The sequence below is a fragment of the Sus scrofa genome, chromosome 3, assembly GCF_000003025.6.
Source record: "Sus scrofa isolate TJ Tabasco breed Duroc chromosome 3, Sscrofa11.1, whole genome shotgun sequence".
Classification (NCBI taxonomy): domain Eukaryota; kingdom Metazoa; phylum Chordata; class Mammalia; order Artiodactyla; family Suidae; genus Sus; species Sus scrofa.
This window is the reverse complement of record NC_010445.4, coordinates 132,134,966-132,152,490: the sequence shown is the minus strand read 5'-3', so window position 1 is coordinate 132,152,490 and position 17,525 is coordinate 132,134,966. Positions and strand designations below refer to the sequence as shown.

At 58.2% G+C, this 17,525-nt stretch overlaps 1 protein-coding gene across 41 annotated transcripts in view; it reads right to left on the bottom strand.

Moving 5' to 3' along the window:
- The window catches only part of MYT1L (myelin transcription factor 1 like), a 365,957-nt gene that overhangs the window by 141,525 nt on the left and 206,907 nt on the right, over positions 1 to 17,525 (bottom strand). The window lies entirely within an intron of this gene.

The window sequence follows — 17,525 nt, the reverse complement described above, 5'->3', positions numbered from 1 at the left end:
AGAATAAAAAATGCCTTTATAAAACTATAGCTACAACAAGCAATTTGCAAGCAGCAAATATTCAAGTCCAGTGTTACTAATATTATCAAGAAATACACATATAAAGAGCTCATAATATTTAAAAATTAAACAATGAAATCATACATTAACGAGTGACAACCAAACTGTTAATTACTGTTCAACTCTGGTTCTTGGCATAACGTAAATTGGACTTGAGATGCGTATTTACTGCAATTGTCACATGACCCTGAAACACAGTTGTCCGGGAGGTTGTGTTCTGTTAGCGGTAAAGTCGGGTCGCCGGCACGGAGCCCCTGGGAGGTCCGGCGTTAAGGCCGTGGGGCAGGTCCTGCCCGAGAGCTGCAGGCTCTCTTTCCTTAGAGGTGGCTTCCTGGGACTCAGCAGAGCAGCTGTTGCTGGAAGCCAAAGCCCCTCAACCCCCCTGGGGGCAGGACAGTGACGGGCTGAGCCCACCTGCCGCCCCACGGCCAGACTAAAGCCTTCTTCTTTCTTTCTTTTTTAACATTAAAAGTCAGTGGCAGAAATCCACTGGGAAATTTATTTTAGGAAATTAAGGTCTCAGACCTACTTTTTAAAATATGCTTTGGAGAAACAAACCTCACAAGTATCTGTATTGAGATCCTGGGAGCCAGAGAGAGGGCGGGGGGGGTCCCGGCTCTCACTGCGTTCCCCTCAGCCTCGCTGGCCCTCGTCCCCGAGACCCTGAGAGACGGAGGCAGGGAGCTGTCCCTTCTCGGACCCCGCGTGGTCTCCTCCCGGGTTCCTGGCTGACGCTCAGCCCAGGCACCTCTCCAGGATGAGGACTTGCAGGTGACAGTTCCCCTGAGGCTACACTTCCCGCAGGGGTCCTGAGTAAACTCCCCTATTCCCGCCACGGTCATGGCCACGACCGCCCGGAAGGTGCCAGCGGGGGAGGCGTCCAGGCAGCAGGCCATCCAGAAAGAGCGCCCCCTGGTCCCTCTTCAGATGGAGGCGGAAACAGTCAGGATGGAATGGCCACTTAGGGTGACCCAAGAAGTTGGGAGTCAGCAGCCCGGCTCTGGGAGGGGCTGAGGGGCTCGCAGCCCCAGGCCGGCTCTGGGGTCAGCCTTGGGGGAGGTTCTGCTTGGCCACGAGGAAGCTCTGCATGGGGCAGTGAAGTGTTATCCATAGCCCGGCATTTTAGGATGAAAGGCAGGTACACCTGACAGGTGTCACAGGCTTGGCATTCCACCTCTTACACGGATTCCTCCTGGGAGCCAAGTCTCGGTGCTCCTGGGGAAAGTCACGACGGAGCTGGTCCAGCGAGGTAACGACTGCCCCTATGCCCAGTCACCGCTTCCAGGAACGCGGTACCACAGAAGGGACAGCAGGGGATCCCAGCCCCGCTACTACGAGCTTCGCAACCTTTACGATTCACTAGACATACCCGCGGCTAACAGGACACAAAACAAAGCAGAACTCACACTTCCCAGTTTCAAAACTATAACTAAACCACGACTTTTCCTAAAAAGCCCCCAAACAACAGCAATCACTATAGTATGATACTAGCACAAGGACAGACACACAGAGGAGCTGAATAGAATTGAGGGTCCAGAAAGAAACACATACAACGTGGTCACCTGATTTTTACAGGAGTGTGGAGACCACCCGAGGGGAAAGGACAGCCTTTGCAACAAACGCACTGGGACAATGGGCTGTCCCCATGCCAAAAAGTGAAGCTGAATCCCTGTCTCACACCACCCACCCGGAAGAACTCAAAGTGGGTCAAAGACCCAAACGTAAGAGATACAACCATGAGGATCTCAGAAGAAAACCTAGGAGTAAATCTTCACAACCTTGGAGCTGGCAAATGATTCGCAGATAGAACACCAAAAGTACACACAGCAAAAGAAAAAAAACAGAGCAGTCGGACTGCATCAAAATTAAAAAGAAAATCCTTTGTGTTGAAAATACACCATCAAGAAAGTGAGAAGAAAGTTTCCCAAAGGATAAGAAAACATATTTGTCAGTCATATATCTGATATGGGGCTTGTATCCAAAATATATAAAGAACCCATAGCTCTATGATAAAAAGACAATTCAATAAAAAATGGACAAAGACTCTGAATTGACGCTTCTCCAAGGAAGACACACAAATAACAAGTGAGCACATACAAAGGCACTCTTTGACACAATTGGCCGTCAGAGAACTGCAGATCAAAACCATAATGAGGTAAGTTGTGCCCCCAAGGACGCGTAGAATACAAAAGTCGGCTAATAACTCGTGATGGGGAAAACGTGGAGAAATCAGTGCCCTCGCACAAAATGCAAAGGGTGCAGCCACTTCAGAAAACAACCGGGCAGATGATTCAACAGTTCCTGTGTGACCCAGTAATTCCACGCTTGGCTAGGAAATGAAAACATGTCCACACAAAACCTTGTACGACTACGTTCAGAGCGGCCTTATTCATGACATTCGAATGGGGAATCAACTGAAATTTCCACCAGATGATGATGGACAAATAAGATGTGGTCTCTCCACATAACGGACTGCTGCTCAGTCACCCACGGGACTGAAGCCCTGACACAGGTTACAGCCCAGCCTCAAACACATCCCGACGAGTAACGCAGGGTCCAGGCGCAGATCACGTTCCACGACCCCATGTGCTTGTGTGTCCCAAACGGGAAATGTACAGAGACAGAGGTAGACAGCATTTGCCTAGAGGAGGATAAGGCGGAGACGGGGGCATAATAGCTGAAGCCTTCTTTGTGTGGTTGGTTTTTGGCTGCGCCTGCAGCATTTGGAAGTCCACCGGCCAGAGACAGAAGCCACGTCACAGCTGTAACCAGAGCCACAGCAGTGACAACACGGAATCCTTAACCTGCTGAGCCATGAGGGACTCCTAAGGAGTTACTTTCTGAAATGACAGAGATGTTCAAAATCGACCGGTGACAATCGCACTCGTCTGCCAACACATGAAAACCCACTGACTTTCATACGCTAAATGGGGGAATGGAGTGATACGTGAATTACATCTCAGTAACGCTGTTAAAAATATTCCTAAGACACCTCGAGCAACACTCGGGAGTTGTCCGTGAACCAGCCAGACCTTCTCAGCCACCAGGGCTTGGACCCCACGCCTGCCTCACTGCCTGGGGCCAGGGGCTCTTGCGGCCAGGCGGCATTGTCTCCCTGGGTTTACGGTGTGAGGCTCTGCTTGCATGGTGCTGGGGGCCTCATCACCACCTCTTCTGCTTTGGGCTGAAATCACTGCTTCTCAGATGTACCAGCATCTGACGGGGCATCTGAGAGTCGCCCACCAGCAAACTGATTCTGCCTCTGCCCGTCCTGCCAGGGAAGCAAGCAAATCGGAGGCCTGCTGGGGCCCGGGGTGGGGCTGGGGTCCGGCTCACAGCGCCCTGTGGCGCAGCCTGGGGCTCAGCCAGCAGGAGCAGGGACGCAGAGGGGCGCAAAGGTGGAAGGCGAGCCGGCGGCACACAGGGCACACTGAGCAGCGAGAGGGTTAGACATGGAGGAGCCGGTGCAGGGAGAGAGGCTGGGGACGTGGACCCCAGGAGGGGAAAGGCGGCCCGCAGCCTCGAGCGGGAGGAGCTGGAAGAGCACGAGGCGGGAGATGGGCCCTGGACGCTGAGGTCGGCGTTTGGGCTAATCCCCCTGCGGACGCAGGCCTGCCGACTCCAGCCCAAATAAGCTCGCAGTGACATGGCTGCTCCTGATTTAAGATGCACGTTCTCTGGTCGGGCTGGGCCTGCATCCTTAGGAATCCAGAAAGGACGTGGGCTCCTGAAGTGCATGGCTCGCGTGTGCGCACGTGTGTTCTGCCTGTGCTGGGGTGGGTGCCAGGGCCGCAACAGGACGCAGAGAACCTAACCTGAACAGGACACCACCACGACAGGAACCTAAAGGTGGAGCGGCCAGAGCTTCCTGAGCTTTCCCGGCGTCAGTGCGGCTCCTCGAGAAACGCTCCCATTTCACACGGCAGGCCCAGGCCCGGGGCTGGGACAGGCTGGCTGCTGCTCGGGCAGCAGCTGGGCGCTGCAAAGGTCCCACCCTGTCTCACCTGCCCCTTCTCAAGGGCACAGCAGGGGCGCCTCCGCTGTCCTGAGACGGGGTCCTGCACGTGGGTTTTCTGCGCCCTCCGGACATGGACACGCCCGCTGCCCCGGCTTGGATGTTCTAGAGAAAGGAGACACCACCCGAGGAGGAGGGACGTGGGAAGGAGGGGTGGGAAGGGCTGGCCCCTGCTGTGCCCTGGGTCCCAGGCCCCTTCTCCTGAGGTTTTAACTGTCCCTTCCTCTCAACACGGCTGTGAAGTAGCACCTCAGTCCACCCGCAGATGGAATGTCACCCAGACGAGGTTGGGGGCTCTGGGCCCCCAACGTCAGCGTGGTCACTGCACTCGGACGATGCCCGGACAAGAGAAAGGATGGAAATGAACAAGGGCTGATGACGTGGGAAGCTGAGCAGCACATCCTTCCAGAAAGGCCGGCTCAGACTCAGCGCTGACGCTGAGCGCTCCGGCGAACCCGGCTTAGGATCACGTGACTTAATCCTTCCGGTGATTAGGTGTCCGACCGCGGCCAGTCAGTGGTCCGCTGGGTGCTGGGGACACAGCAGGGACAAGGCCACCCGGAGTCTCCGCTCTTGGGGAACCAGAGTCAAGGGTGTGAAGGATGTGGGGCTGGAGCGGTGGGGAGAGGGGCGGGGCGTTAGGGGCTGGGTGGGCGGAGCCTCTCGGGTGGGCTGGCACGCGGCCGCGGGGGCGGGGAGGATCCTGGACACAAGCCAAGACCTTCGTCTGCCCGCCTTTCAGGCGGGGACATAAGCCTGTGGGAATTTAGGAGGCACAGTTCACGCGCCCCGGTCCACAGATGCGGGGCTGGCCGTGCCCCCGGGGCCAAGCGGGGCAGCTCCCCGCAGACACCGGCTCTGCAGGAATGGATGGGACTCCGGGCCTCGCCGCTGTGCGTGCTGGTGAGGCAGCTTCGGGGGGGTTGGGAAACCCGGGAAGGCAGCATTTCAAGGACAGCGCGAGGAAAGTGATATTTAGCATCAGGAGAAAGAGGCTGGCCTGCTGGCTGGAAGGGGAGTGACGATGGAGAGACACACACGCCTCTCTCTGCTTACACGACCGGCAGGCAGGAAGCCCCCAGCCACCAACCACCCACAGCGCCTGGTGCCCTGACGTGTCAGTCCCGGCCCTGGCGTTCTGCCACTAGCAGCCAGGTTACCAGCACTGTCCCTTGCGGATTTCAGGACACGGATGGCAATTAAAAAGCGTCAACCTGCTTAAATTACGCTTTAAAGGGGGTGGTAGTAAACCGTGCACATCGCTGAGTCCACAGGCCCACTGGCAGCTGTGCGCCCCCCTGCCAGCTGCAGGCAGCGGGGGGCGGGGGGCCCTGGGGCTTCGCTCGGAGCCGGGGTCTCAGCAGGGACACCGGGCGGGTTTTGCGGTTGTGTTGTTCTGTTCGTTCGAGGCTCCCAGGACGAGGCGCCGGTCACCTTGGGGAGCGCCCCCGCTTCTCACGGCCCAGGTGAGGCCCTGGCTCCGGGCACACCCGACGCACCTGACACAGGCGTCCTCCTCTTCCTGTCCCTCCCCGCCGGGTCCCTCGGGGAGTGGAAACGGAGAGCAGCCTCACACCAGCACCGAGGGAAGCCACGGTCTGGCAGAGCCTGCCGCCCAGAGTGACCGCGAGCTGTCAAGCAGGCTCGGGTGCTGCCCTGACCCAGCTGCGTCCCAGGGTCCCATCGTCACATGGGGCTGATTCCTGCCTGTTAGGCCGTGGGTGTGTTAGAAGCGCTGATGTTGGGTAAGCTGCCCAGCCCAGAACCAGTGTCCAGACAGAGCTCGCCTCCCCGGGCCAAACAACTGTGCAGACGCTGTAGCAGCCTTTGAAGGGCTTGTCGGGTAATTTTGAAATAAAAAGGTCGCAAGATTAAGTGTAACATGCTGCTAACCAAAATCCACAACGGAAATGAACAAACACCGGCAAAAAGTCAGCACGGTTGTCGACGATACCGGATGCGGGGGCGGGCTTTTTAGCCTCTGGGTTCTACTGCGGCACCCACGTCCCTGACCTACCGGTGGCAATGGCCAGGTGGCCCCCAGATAGTAAATGCTTCTTCTAATTCTGCATTCTGGGTACAAAAGAGACTTGTCCTGACTAGGCTGACTGAACAAGGCTAATTTCATGACAGTGTTGGGGTTTTTGCTTTTTTCTGTTTAATTTCCCATTAACGAGCACTTGGCAGGAGGTGGGAATTTGATCCAAACTGGTTGCTGGTCATACGGAGACCCTGCGGCTGGGACAGGGGAGTCACCCTCCAATACTGGGTCTTTCTAAAACTGCAGCTTTAATTTTAGGCTCAGAAAAGCTTGGACACCTTGGGTCAGGTCAGGCCTAGAAAAGCAGCTTTTCTGCCTTATGCCTTTTACTGCGTGCCTGTCATAAAACGATGCAAAGATAAGGTGTGATTATTTGTCTACTGAACCCTCAAGAAGTAGGAAAGAGGCCGGAGCAAATCCTCCCGGGAGTCTGTGCTGCATCCCTGCCGAGGGCCTGTGTAGACGGGCCCTCCCGTTCACCTGTTCGTCAGGGAATGTCCCCACCGCCAGGTGCTGAGCTGACTGGACAGCCGGCTGGGAAGAGGCCTGGGATTCCCAAGGCTGAGTTCCAGAGAGAGGCCACCTCCCGGGTGGGAGCTGCTTTCAACGCCTCTGCGCTGGCGTGGGTGCAGCAGCCAGCGCCGGGGGGAGACTTCGTCTGATGGCTAGGCGGCGGGGAGGGTGGGTCCTGACTTGGGTCAGAAACGGCAGCCTGCTTCGGCCCAGTACTAGACGCGGACCTCCGTTTGGAGGGAGCTTTATCTCCGTTTCTCGCCCAAAGAGATCAGTTCTACTCCGGAGACTCAGACGAGGTCAAGGAACAGGCCCACGGTCACTCATACGGGAGGAGGATGGATGTGGCACCCAAGCCCTGGGCTCTGGCCCCGAGTCCGGCTCCAAGTGGTCGGAGGACACACTCCCCTGGCGGGGGGGGGGGGGGGGGGGCAGTCAGGACATCACGGCCACACGGAGGCGCTGCTGACGACCCCCTTCTTGGGCCCTTCCGGAGGGACCGTGCTCATCAGCTTTGTTGTGTCAGCGCAACGCTCTGGCAACCCCAAGACACGCACACACACACAACTTATCCAGGTATGGTCGGGTCACATTTCCCAACTGGTGCGAATTATTCCATAACACGGCTACTCATCATTTGTGAGTCTGTCGGCATCCTGATGTGCGTTCAGATGATCCCCTGTTTTTCACGGAACGAGGCTCTAATGAGCCTTGCCTGCTCTTCCTCAGAAACTTGAACTGATGTTTCTCAGTGGTTACATGTTAGCAGATCCTGGCAGGACGGCTTCAACGTGGCCGGATCTGTTCTCAACCAGTGGGCGTACAGACGGAGCGTTTCCCAGCCCTCCCGCGCTCGGGGCCACCAAACCCTCGGTTTCACAGGTGACCCGGTCCCACCTCACTGCCTTCCTCTCTTCTCTGCTGGGACGTGGCTGATCGCATCCCGGCCTTTTCGACTGCACTTTACATATATGCTGGGTATTTACGCTTTCTGCGTTACACACGTGGCCATCGCGTCTCTGCAGGGTATCACTGGCCCGTTGTCTCTGTTCGCGGACGTTTCTCATGCCTGTTCCAGGCGTCAACGGGGTTACACTCGTTAGGCTTCCCTGTGTTGCCTCTACTTTTCAAGCCTCATCTAAAGGGCCTTTTCCAGGGGTTCTGGGGGGAAAGATTTATTCCAGGATGTTTTTCGAATCCACCTGCCGCCCCGCCTCAGTCGTGAACACCCTGCATGCGTTCGGGAGGCGGTGCCTCCTTCCAGCGGCCCTGGGATCACGACCCTTGGTTTGGGAGCCTATGAGCATCCTGCCTGGGGTTGGGTTCCACTGTGGCTGGAGCACACAAGTTCCGAGTGATGGTGGGCAAAGGGGCTGAGGGGTGAGGGCCCAGGAGGGAAGGCTGGGGTCTGGGGTGGCCAGAGGGCCCCTCCCAGGCCCGGAACTCTGCTTCTCTAAGGGGCTGGGGGGTCCTAGGCGGACAGACAGCTCACTGAGGGCCAGGGGGAGGGGGCACAGGCTGGGGAGGGGAGGGGCTTAAAGGGACTAAACAGGCAGGGCAGGTCCTCACGGCTCTGATGCCACAGAACCGGTCCTGGTTCTGTGCATCCAGGTTCGAGGGGGCACGGGATCCAGTCATGCTCTGGTCTTGGTGCTGATTCTGGAAATCAGTGGGGGCCGGAGCAGCCGGGGACCCCCTCTGGGAATCAGGCCATTCCCCACGTGTCTGACACCTGCTGACTTTTAGACCCTTTAGTGGATGGGAACATGGCTTGTCCTTGTGTTTTTGAAGGTGTCCAGGCCCCTGGGATCCAGCTGTGCCTAAGCCTCCAGCAGACGGCCCCCAAGCCGTCCTTCTGGAACGTTCTGATCTTCAGCAGGCTCAAGGCTGAGGGGGGCGAGGGAGGCGCCCAGATGCCTCAACGTCCTTTACATGCTGCAGAGCTGCGCCTGTAAATGGGACAGACTCAGGATCTTGGCGAAATAGGGCCTGACTGCCGAGGAAACCCCGCAGCACAGCCGACGGAACACAGGGCGCCTCCCAAGTCGGGGAGGGCGGGGCTGGGATTCCACCTCCAAACAGGTGAGTGCACCTGTCCGACCCACGGCTCCCACACCAGCTCAGGGTAGTCTGAAACTACGGTTTAAGCTCTCTGCTGGTTAGTATCCTCTTTATTTTATGGAAAAGCAGCTTTTCCTTGTCACAGCTCTAGGTCCATACCACTAATTTTAAACAGTTTTAAATAAGAAGAAACACAAATTCAACCAGGTAAAAGATGATGGCACTGGTACTGGGAGAAACTCCGATCCTTCCTTTGCCTCCTGAGAATCTCCAGACCTTCTCCGGGGCCGGAAGCAGGGACCATGTGCTGATGGATCAGCCTTCGCCCTTCTGTACCCACCCCGTGGGCTGTTTTTCAGCCCACGAGCTGACACGGTCGCATGGGTCCAGTGCGACAGAAGATGCATCATCTGCCCACGTGTGACCAAACGGTGACAAGGACGTTTCATCCCCAAGTCACGGGGCCACTGAGAGTGACAACAGGAGCCAAGGGGCTAGAGCGCCCAGTGTGGCCGTGTCCGGGGCTCGCTGCCAGGCCGAGGCCGGGGGTGGGGGTCGGGGGGGAGCCCTGCGCTGGGAGAGCAGAGCCCCAGCGTCTCCCGTAGACGCTGTTTCACCCGACCTGTCACGGGTCCAAGAGCTGTAACCGCCAGCACCGCAGGAGGTGACAGCATCTGTGACCAGAGCCACCGCAGGGAAAACAAGGACGAGGCCACACAGAACAGCAGGGCCCTGATCCTGGTGTCCCCGCTGTTCTCACAACAAGGGGAACGGGGGGCACAGGACCAGGCAGGGACCATCCTGCCCACACCTGCCTGGGGTGTGGGTCCCTCCTGTAGACGGCGAGGTGGTGACGTCACACGTGAGCAAAGGCTCTGCCCCCAGCCAGCGGGTGGGGACTGGGCCCCCGTCACACCTCTTGGGGGCAATTCATTTGGGTGGAGCTGGAGGTCAAGGGTCACAGCCACCCCCACCCCCGTCACCCTGGTTCCCCCTTCCAGGCTGAGGGGCACTGGGGGCAAAGTTCAAACCGCCCTTTTCCCCTCAGATCAGGCCCCAGAAGGGGTCAGTCGTCTCTGGAAGAGTGGGCTGTGACGGCGGAAGAGCCGGTGCCTCGGGAGGGCGTTTTCCGTCCTCCTTTCCGGGCTTGCCCGTCTGCCGGCCTGAGCCTCGGCGCCACCCGCAGGAGGACGACGGCTGAAGGTGGGTCCACGTGCGCACATCCGGCCGCTCGCTCAGATGAGCTGCCTCTGCGGGAAGCCTTCGACCTTCAGGAGGAAGGATGAGGGAGGGGTCCCCGCGCAGAGAGGAGGGGCCCGGGTGCAGGTCTCGGAGAAAAGGGCGCTGTGGGAAGCGCAGGCCCTGGGTGTGGTCTGTGGGGGCGCCCAGCGGGGACCCAGCGGCCTCCCCAGACGGGCTAGAAGGCCCTGGGCACCTGCAGGGCCTCCTCGGCTGCAGCCAGGGCGGCCTGGGCCCCGCCTGCGGGTTCTCCTTGCACAGGGGCTGTCTGTGCTCCCACCCGCTGAGCCTCGTGCAAAATGCTTTTTCTGTTTTTCATGCATTCTGGCACTTGTTTAAAGCCCTTTCCATGGGCTGGGGCCGGGGGGGGGGTCCTTCATTCCCTCGGGCTGGAGAAGGGGAACCTGCGCCCCCTCGAGATCTGGTCCAGACCCACGCAGGGTGGGGGCTCCTGCCCAAGTCAGCGGAGCCTCGTCTCAGTCCTGCAACCTCTGGTCTCGGCCACACGGGTGCACCCAGACGGAGGGGAGCCCACTCAGGGTAACCCGCTCTCAGGCACAAACGGTGCCTCAACATGGGAGGAGGGATATGGAGCAGGAACGAGATTACACAGGGTTTGCTGCCTTCAGTTTCTTTAAAGCTGCCTAATTTTAAAGTCTCTCGATTAAACCAAAAAATCCAGGGCAAACGTTTTCTCGCCAGCTTGCTTTCCTTCACTGGGGAAAACCCGGACTCTTCGGAGAAGTGTCCTGTGCTGACCTAAGGACACTGCCCCGAGAACCAAGGCCGATTTCAGGTACCCCTGCAGATCTGACCTCGCCGGCACCCTGGCATTACCTGCTCTTTGCAGGACTTTCTCAAGCCGCCGCCCAGGCCGCTCTACCCGTGGCATCTGACACGGCCGCTGTCTTACTGCCGGGAACCTCCTCCTTCCTTCCGCACCTTCGGGCTGCTCTTTCTCCCCCATATGGAGATGTTCCGAGATCCTGGGCCTGAGCTTCTGGTCTCATCTCGGCAATTTCATCCACTGGGCGAAGTTAATTTCTACCTCTAATTCGACGGCTCAGGGTTCTACCTCCAAGCCCGTTTTCCCACCAAATTTCTCCTGAATTTCAAGCCTCCGCCCCACCCCCACCCCGACAAGGAGGGAGACTCGGACTTAGGTCCTCCCTCAGCCACTGGCCAGTGGGACTCACTCCCTCTGCCATCGGACCTTCCCCGTCACCTTCCCGCCAGCAGGAAGCCACCCTTCACTCCCCTTCGGATTTTCAGTCAGTTGCAAGGTTTCAAAGTCTTCTCTGTCTTAGCTCGGAGATGCCTCCAACGCTACGCCCCTTGGCACCCACCTGGTGCCACTACAACCCCAAGTCTGGGTGGCACTGTCTCAGCGCCGGGTGGCCTCGTCAGTCCTGTGGTCTAAACCGTCCTGTGTCCTATGGGTTTTTTCACGATGGAGAATTTTTGTTTTTTAAATCTTATGCGGAAACCCCACACACAAGGTGGACGGAAGGTTGTGCGGCTGATGTGGCGTGAGGGCCAGCGTCCTGGCCGCTAGCTTTCACGGACTCTCTAAGTCAGCGCCTAGCACAGCGCGGCTGAGCAACTTCTTCCGCCAGGATCCCGGGGAGGGTCCCCCCAGCCGACTGTTCCGTGGCACGTTTTCCGTCTGGGGACCCACCGTCCAGCTCTGTTGCTGGGCTGCTCCTGAGCTGCAGGGCCCTGGCGGTGAGGCCCTGGCATTCCATTTACCCAGCGCGGCGACGCGCAAGAAAAGGGGCCCGTGGTGTTTACTGAGTTGAAAGCAACTTACAAACCGGCATGTGTAAGAACCGTCTAGGCTGATTCTATAGACAAAAGACGTAGATAAGCTGGGAGATCGCCAGTGTGATTTTTCTCATGCACGGGAGAAGTCTGGGGGAGTTTTGAGATCTTTTGAGAAAAGCTACAGGATTGTTTTCAACGGGGAAATAAATATGCCGCGGTCCTCTAGAGCTGGCAGTGCTCGGGGCTCCCTGGTGGACTAACCCGCAGAAGGTGACAGCCGCCTCACTTACCGGGCTGCGACGATACATTAGCATACATTTACATACATTTACATATAACATTGGTGTCACCCCAGCTCCCAAACCTGCATACTGGATAAATTTTTTAAAAAGGTAGTGTGACCTACGGCAATTATATTCAGACCCGATATTCAGAACAAGGTACTCGGAGCAAAACAAAAATCTAAACCAATCAATTACACGCCTGCTTAGGACGAAGACAGGCGGGGCTTCAGGGAGAGATGGAGAAGCGAGAGTGGGGTCCTCTCGCTCTAAAACGGGGCGGCACCCAGCCCCTGTCCTCAGACGTCACCGGGCACCGCGGTGAGCTGGCTCGGCCTCGGGCTTGAATGTTTGAGTCCCAGTTTCACCAGGAGAGCAAACCTGTGCAGGGGTGTCAGGGTCCCCCGTCCCCACGTCCCCAGGGCACACACTCTCCGTCAATCTGAATCAGCATTAGTCCCGACTCCGCCGTAGGTGACTGATGACGTGTTTCCTCTGCTGTTCTGAGCAGGTCTGAGGAGGGTGGGTGGGTTTCCAGGGGGTCTGCTAATCGTGGACCCTGCCTGCCTGCACTGGAGAAGAGGGTGGCGCCAGGGTGCACAGGGTGGGGTGGGCTGAGAGCAGGTGTGTGTCCTGGGGGTCCCATGGTTAATTTCTCATTGCCCCCTACAAGCTCGGGCCTCAGAGAAAGGCAGCTTCTCCCTGGCCTCCTGGGGCAGCTTCTGGAGGTCCGTCTTCTGTCCCCATGTCAGGTGCCACAGTGGGCCACCTCCGAGGCCAGGAGGTGTGGGGGACCTCTCTGTCCCCCGGGTGGCCTCTGCCATCCCTGCTCCTGGGGGAGAGGTGGCATTGGTGGTCCCCTGGTCACACCCACCCCTTGGTGCCCTCAGATGGAGGGCCTCCTGGCTGTGCTGCTGGCCGAGCCCTGTGGTGGGCTCTGAGGAAACCAGCTGCCCTGTTCCCTTGGCAAGGGCACCATCAGCCTTTGTGGGTTTATTCTGGCATGGTCAGTGGTTTCCACTGAGCATGAATGGCCAAGCCAGGACCAGCAGAGCAATGAGAACAAGGATCCCAGGGAGGGCGGGCAGCATGTCCCCACATTACACGCAGACCCCCCCCTCGCCATCACAGGAAGGGGGTCAGCAATGTGGCCACTGGAAAATCCAGAAGGCGCAGGGCAGCTGGCAGCACGTTCTTGTGCTTGCACGGAGGACAGGCTAGGCAGGCTTCTGCGGACTAAGCCAACTTGCAAATCAGTAAGGTTAAGAGTACATGACAAAAAGCGGCTGTCAAATACGAGGCAACTCTGTCACTACCCCGGAAATACGAATGGAGAAACAGCACCCTGTACAGCAGAGATGTGACAGGGCTGGTTCAGAGTGGCCAGACCAGCAAAGGGTCCATGCTCATCCCCAGAGCTCTGTCAGCTGGGATGCTGGCCTGAGGTGACCATGCTGTCACTCTGAAGCTGCGAGGGGGTGGCGAGGCTGCGCCTGTGCCGTCCGGCCCGACGAGGAGCCGCGTCAGTGCCCAGATGTTCCGGGGGCCTCACACACAGCAGCCAGGGTGCACGACTGGGAAGGGGGGACCCTCGCATCGCTTCTGCGAGCTTCCCGCCGCCACCTCCTTGCCTTACAGAACTGAGCTGCTAGAAGGTCTGGGGCGTGACTGAGTGGATTAAGCAGTGCCTTCCCTGGAGTTCCCATCATGACTCAGCGGTGAGCAGCCCGACTAGGAACCCTGAGGACATGGGTGCAATCCCTGGCCTCGCTCAGTGGGTTAAAGGATCCCGCATTGCTATGGCTGGGGTGCAGGATAGCAGCTGTAGCTCTGATTCAACCCCTAGCCTGGGAACCTCCATATGCTATGGGTGTGGCCCTAAAAGGACAAAAAGCAAAAAGAAATCCTTCCCTGATCATCGGCGGCAACGCTCGGCGCAGCCTCGGACGCAGACACGTCTCTCCACCTCCTGCAGGGCCACGGGCACCCTCTCCGAGAACAGGAGGAAGGAGCCTGCGGCCTGGCAGGGGTGAGCCCTGCGTGGGAGCCCATCCAGGCCCGAGACCCTGTGGGGGCTGGGGGCTGGGGGCCGGGGGCCGGGGCAGAGGGGCGGGTCCCCATGAGCAACGTGGGCTTCATCTTCGCTGACCGCCGGCGGCGACATGGAGCAGCTCCAGGATTAAAATTTATGGGGCAGAATTGAAGGGACCGAGTGCCCAATGCAGCAGGCCCATCACTGTGAAGGTCAGGGAGGGATGAAGACAGAGCGAGGCCATAAATCTGCACCGCGGGAGGAGCAGGAAAGGAAAAGGAAGGTCGGGCAGGACACCTGGGGGGCAGGTTTATCCAAGGCCCCCCGGGAGAGAATTCCCCAACGGAAGGAAGGACTGCCGCGGGGCTCCGTGGGCGCCTGTGAGGCACGTGGCACCGCCCAGAGGTGGGCCGCTGGGGACGCGGCTGCTAACCTTGACTTTGCTCAGGAAACCCTGCGGTCATCTGCAGCTTTTATGGGTGGTAGTCGTTTACAGCCGCGAAGTAAGAGGACTTCCTTCCAAGTCACCTTCCTTCCCATCCATTTCAAGTCAAAATCGCTCAACGATGAGCTGATTTTTTTTTTTACTGAATTTGTTAAATCACCAATGGTAACAGCATCTGCATAGTAACTAATGTGCTTAGAAAGGGGAAAAAATGGAAAGGAAACAGTCAAACAAGGCAGAGAAGTAGGATAAGTCATGGCGGAGAAGAACACAGTTTTGACCGCATCCCCTTCTCTGGAAAGACGTTTGCTTGTAAAAATACATTTATCTGGAAACGCGAACCACCTGGGGTTTCCCTCGACAAAAATTTCACATAGAAAGTGAAAAGGAAACACACTGCCGCTGCGTTCATCATTCTGTCGCTGGTCTAACTTCATCTTCTTTTTTTAATTTTTGTCTTTTGTCTTTTTAGGGCTGCGCCTGTGGCATATGGAGGTTCCCTGGCTGGGGGTTGAATTGGAGCTACAGCTGCCGGCCTACACCACAGCCACAGCAACGCAGGATCCGAGCCACGTCTGCGACCTACACCATAGCTCCCGGCAACGCCAGACCCTTAACCCACTGAGCAAGGCCAGGGGTCGAACCCACAGCCTCATGGATCCTAGTCAGGTTCTTAACCCACTGAACCACACCAGGAACTCTTGAAGCAGACGGTTTTGGAGTGAGTCCTCTGCAGCTGTGCCCACCCCAAATCTTTCCTAACAAGCGTCCTCCCGCTTTCACCATCATCTGTGGTAACCCAGGCCCTCAAGGGCTCGGGCTGCAGGCAAGCCCTTCCCTTCCCGGGAGCCCCGCACACGGCCTCTGCTGATCCGAATCCTCTAAGGACACGGCTAAGGCAGCTCCTGTCCGTCTCTCTAGCTCTGCTACCAAGTAACCTTCCCTACGCCAGCCTTATTTGTAGACTTGTTTTCAAGGCGGCTGTACTGCATCTCCACGTCACCTCCAAAGGACACTTCAAGGGCAAACACTTAAACAACCCGTGTGACCCACAGGCTGTTCTGCGGAGCGATGAGTGGTTCCTGCGCTCGGAGTCACAATGCTGCACGTCGCCACTTAGTCCCAGTGACCCCTCCACGGCCGTAGGGGCCCTGCCCTCGCACCCACCTACGCCTCGTGCTAGGTCACAGTGGGGATCCCACGAAACTGCCAGGCATTTCCTTACTGACCGTCGCCTTGGCAATGGGACCTGGCGGAGCCCCAGCCCCGCTCGGCCCTCCAGCCTCCCCTGCAGCAGCCTTGAGGTCAGTGCCTCCAGCCAGCGTTTCCCTGAGAGTCTGTGACCACGAGGAGCCCAGGCTCTCGGGCTCAGTCTCTAAGCCTCCTGTGCTGGCCTCGTCCCCCTCCGACCCGACCTCCTCCTCCTGGTTCCTGACATCACCCCAAGGCAGCCCCGGGGCCCAAGGCCAGGCAGCCTCAGAGCCCGTGGCCTGGGAAGGAGGACCCTGCGGGTTCCTTCCGCCCGGCCCCAGACCTGCACCCCGCCCTCCTGCTCCTCCACCCGCCCCCTCCGTCCCCGTCTCCCTAGGTCCCTCTGGCCTGGAGTCTCGGCTCAGCCAAGACTCAGAGAGACGCCCTGACCGAGCCCTAGGGACCTCACGCCCCCCCTTGAAGGTGACAGGACTCTCTCCAGCCAGCCTGCAACAGCCTGGGTGACTTCTCCACCCAAGTCCTGACCGCTTCTTCCTGCTTCAGCCTCCGGTGGCCTCGCCTCTCGTGTCCTTACCAAACGCCCTGCTCTCTGGCTCCACCTCGACCCCTTCCAGCCTCCTCCACCCCCCCACGCCCCCATCACGCCTGCTCCCCACACAGCTGTGTCCCTTCCTCCCTGCACCCCACGACGCTGCTTCCTCCCTCGTCAAGAGGACGGAGGCGCTGGAGGCAAGGCCGGGCTCCCGACGCCTCTGCTGGGTCTTGCCTCTTTGGACCAGAGACGGCACCACGTCTGCTCCTGTGAGGCGCCCTCCCCTCTGCAGCCCAGCCTGCCCCCTGCTCAGGAGACCCCCGGCAGGTCTCCCTTCAGGCCCGGCATCTCCCTGGGCCTGCGCCTCCTTCGGAAGGGCGAGCTCGGTGAGGGCAGGGTCTCCGCTCCGCTTGCCAGTAACCCAGCACCCAGCGCAATCCCTCACCTCATGGGCGCTCACTGGGGAGGCTGAATAAGTGGACAGCCCCCTAAAAACAGTCTCTAGGAGAGACGAGGGCCCAGTTTGAGGAGAACCTGATTAGAGAAGCAGACGCCGTTGTTACCATTGGCTATCAGAGAGTCCCTCAAACGGATTTTTCCTAGACAATGGATTAATGAAGAGAAGAGCTCAGAAAGGTACTTTTCTTTCATTGCCAGTTTAGCTAAAGTATTGGTTTCCTGGATGAAACATTTAATGTTCTGATTTTACTATCTCTTTTTTCCAGCCACACACACAGATCCTGTGTGAATCTTCGCAGGCACGAGTCAGCCATGGACACATGCACGGCTGTGGGCACAGGAAGACAGTGTCTCCTGCTGACATCTGCCTGTCAATCACACGCGGTTTGTTACAGTGAAAAGGTTCTTCTATCACAAGTCACCCGGTCAGGACTCCCCATCGGATGCTCTGAAGCCTTCGGGGTTCATTTCGTCAGCAGCCACAAACGCACATGTAGAAATAGCAGCACAGTGAACCTATATGATGCCAAAATCCCCCACGAAAGACACGCCGCGGCTCTGAGGGTGACTCTGGTGGGCAAACGACATTCCTGCAAAAGGACTTAGACGCTGGGGGAAGGAAGCCAGTTTGTCGTTTCCCGAGGCCTCTTGGAAAGGACTCCAGCCCCCCTCCCGGTATTTGCTGCATTTGCCTGGATGATACACAGGGACCTGCAGTGTGACAGACAGGAGGGAGGGGTGGCTATGGGGGACCGGCCGGGTCTGGCCTTCCTCCCTTTGAACCGGTCCTAGCGTCACAGACAGGCTAGCACTTCACAAAGGACCGGTGTCTGCAGTCACTTGAAAAACAAGGCCGTCACAAGGACTCGCT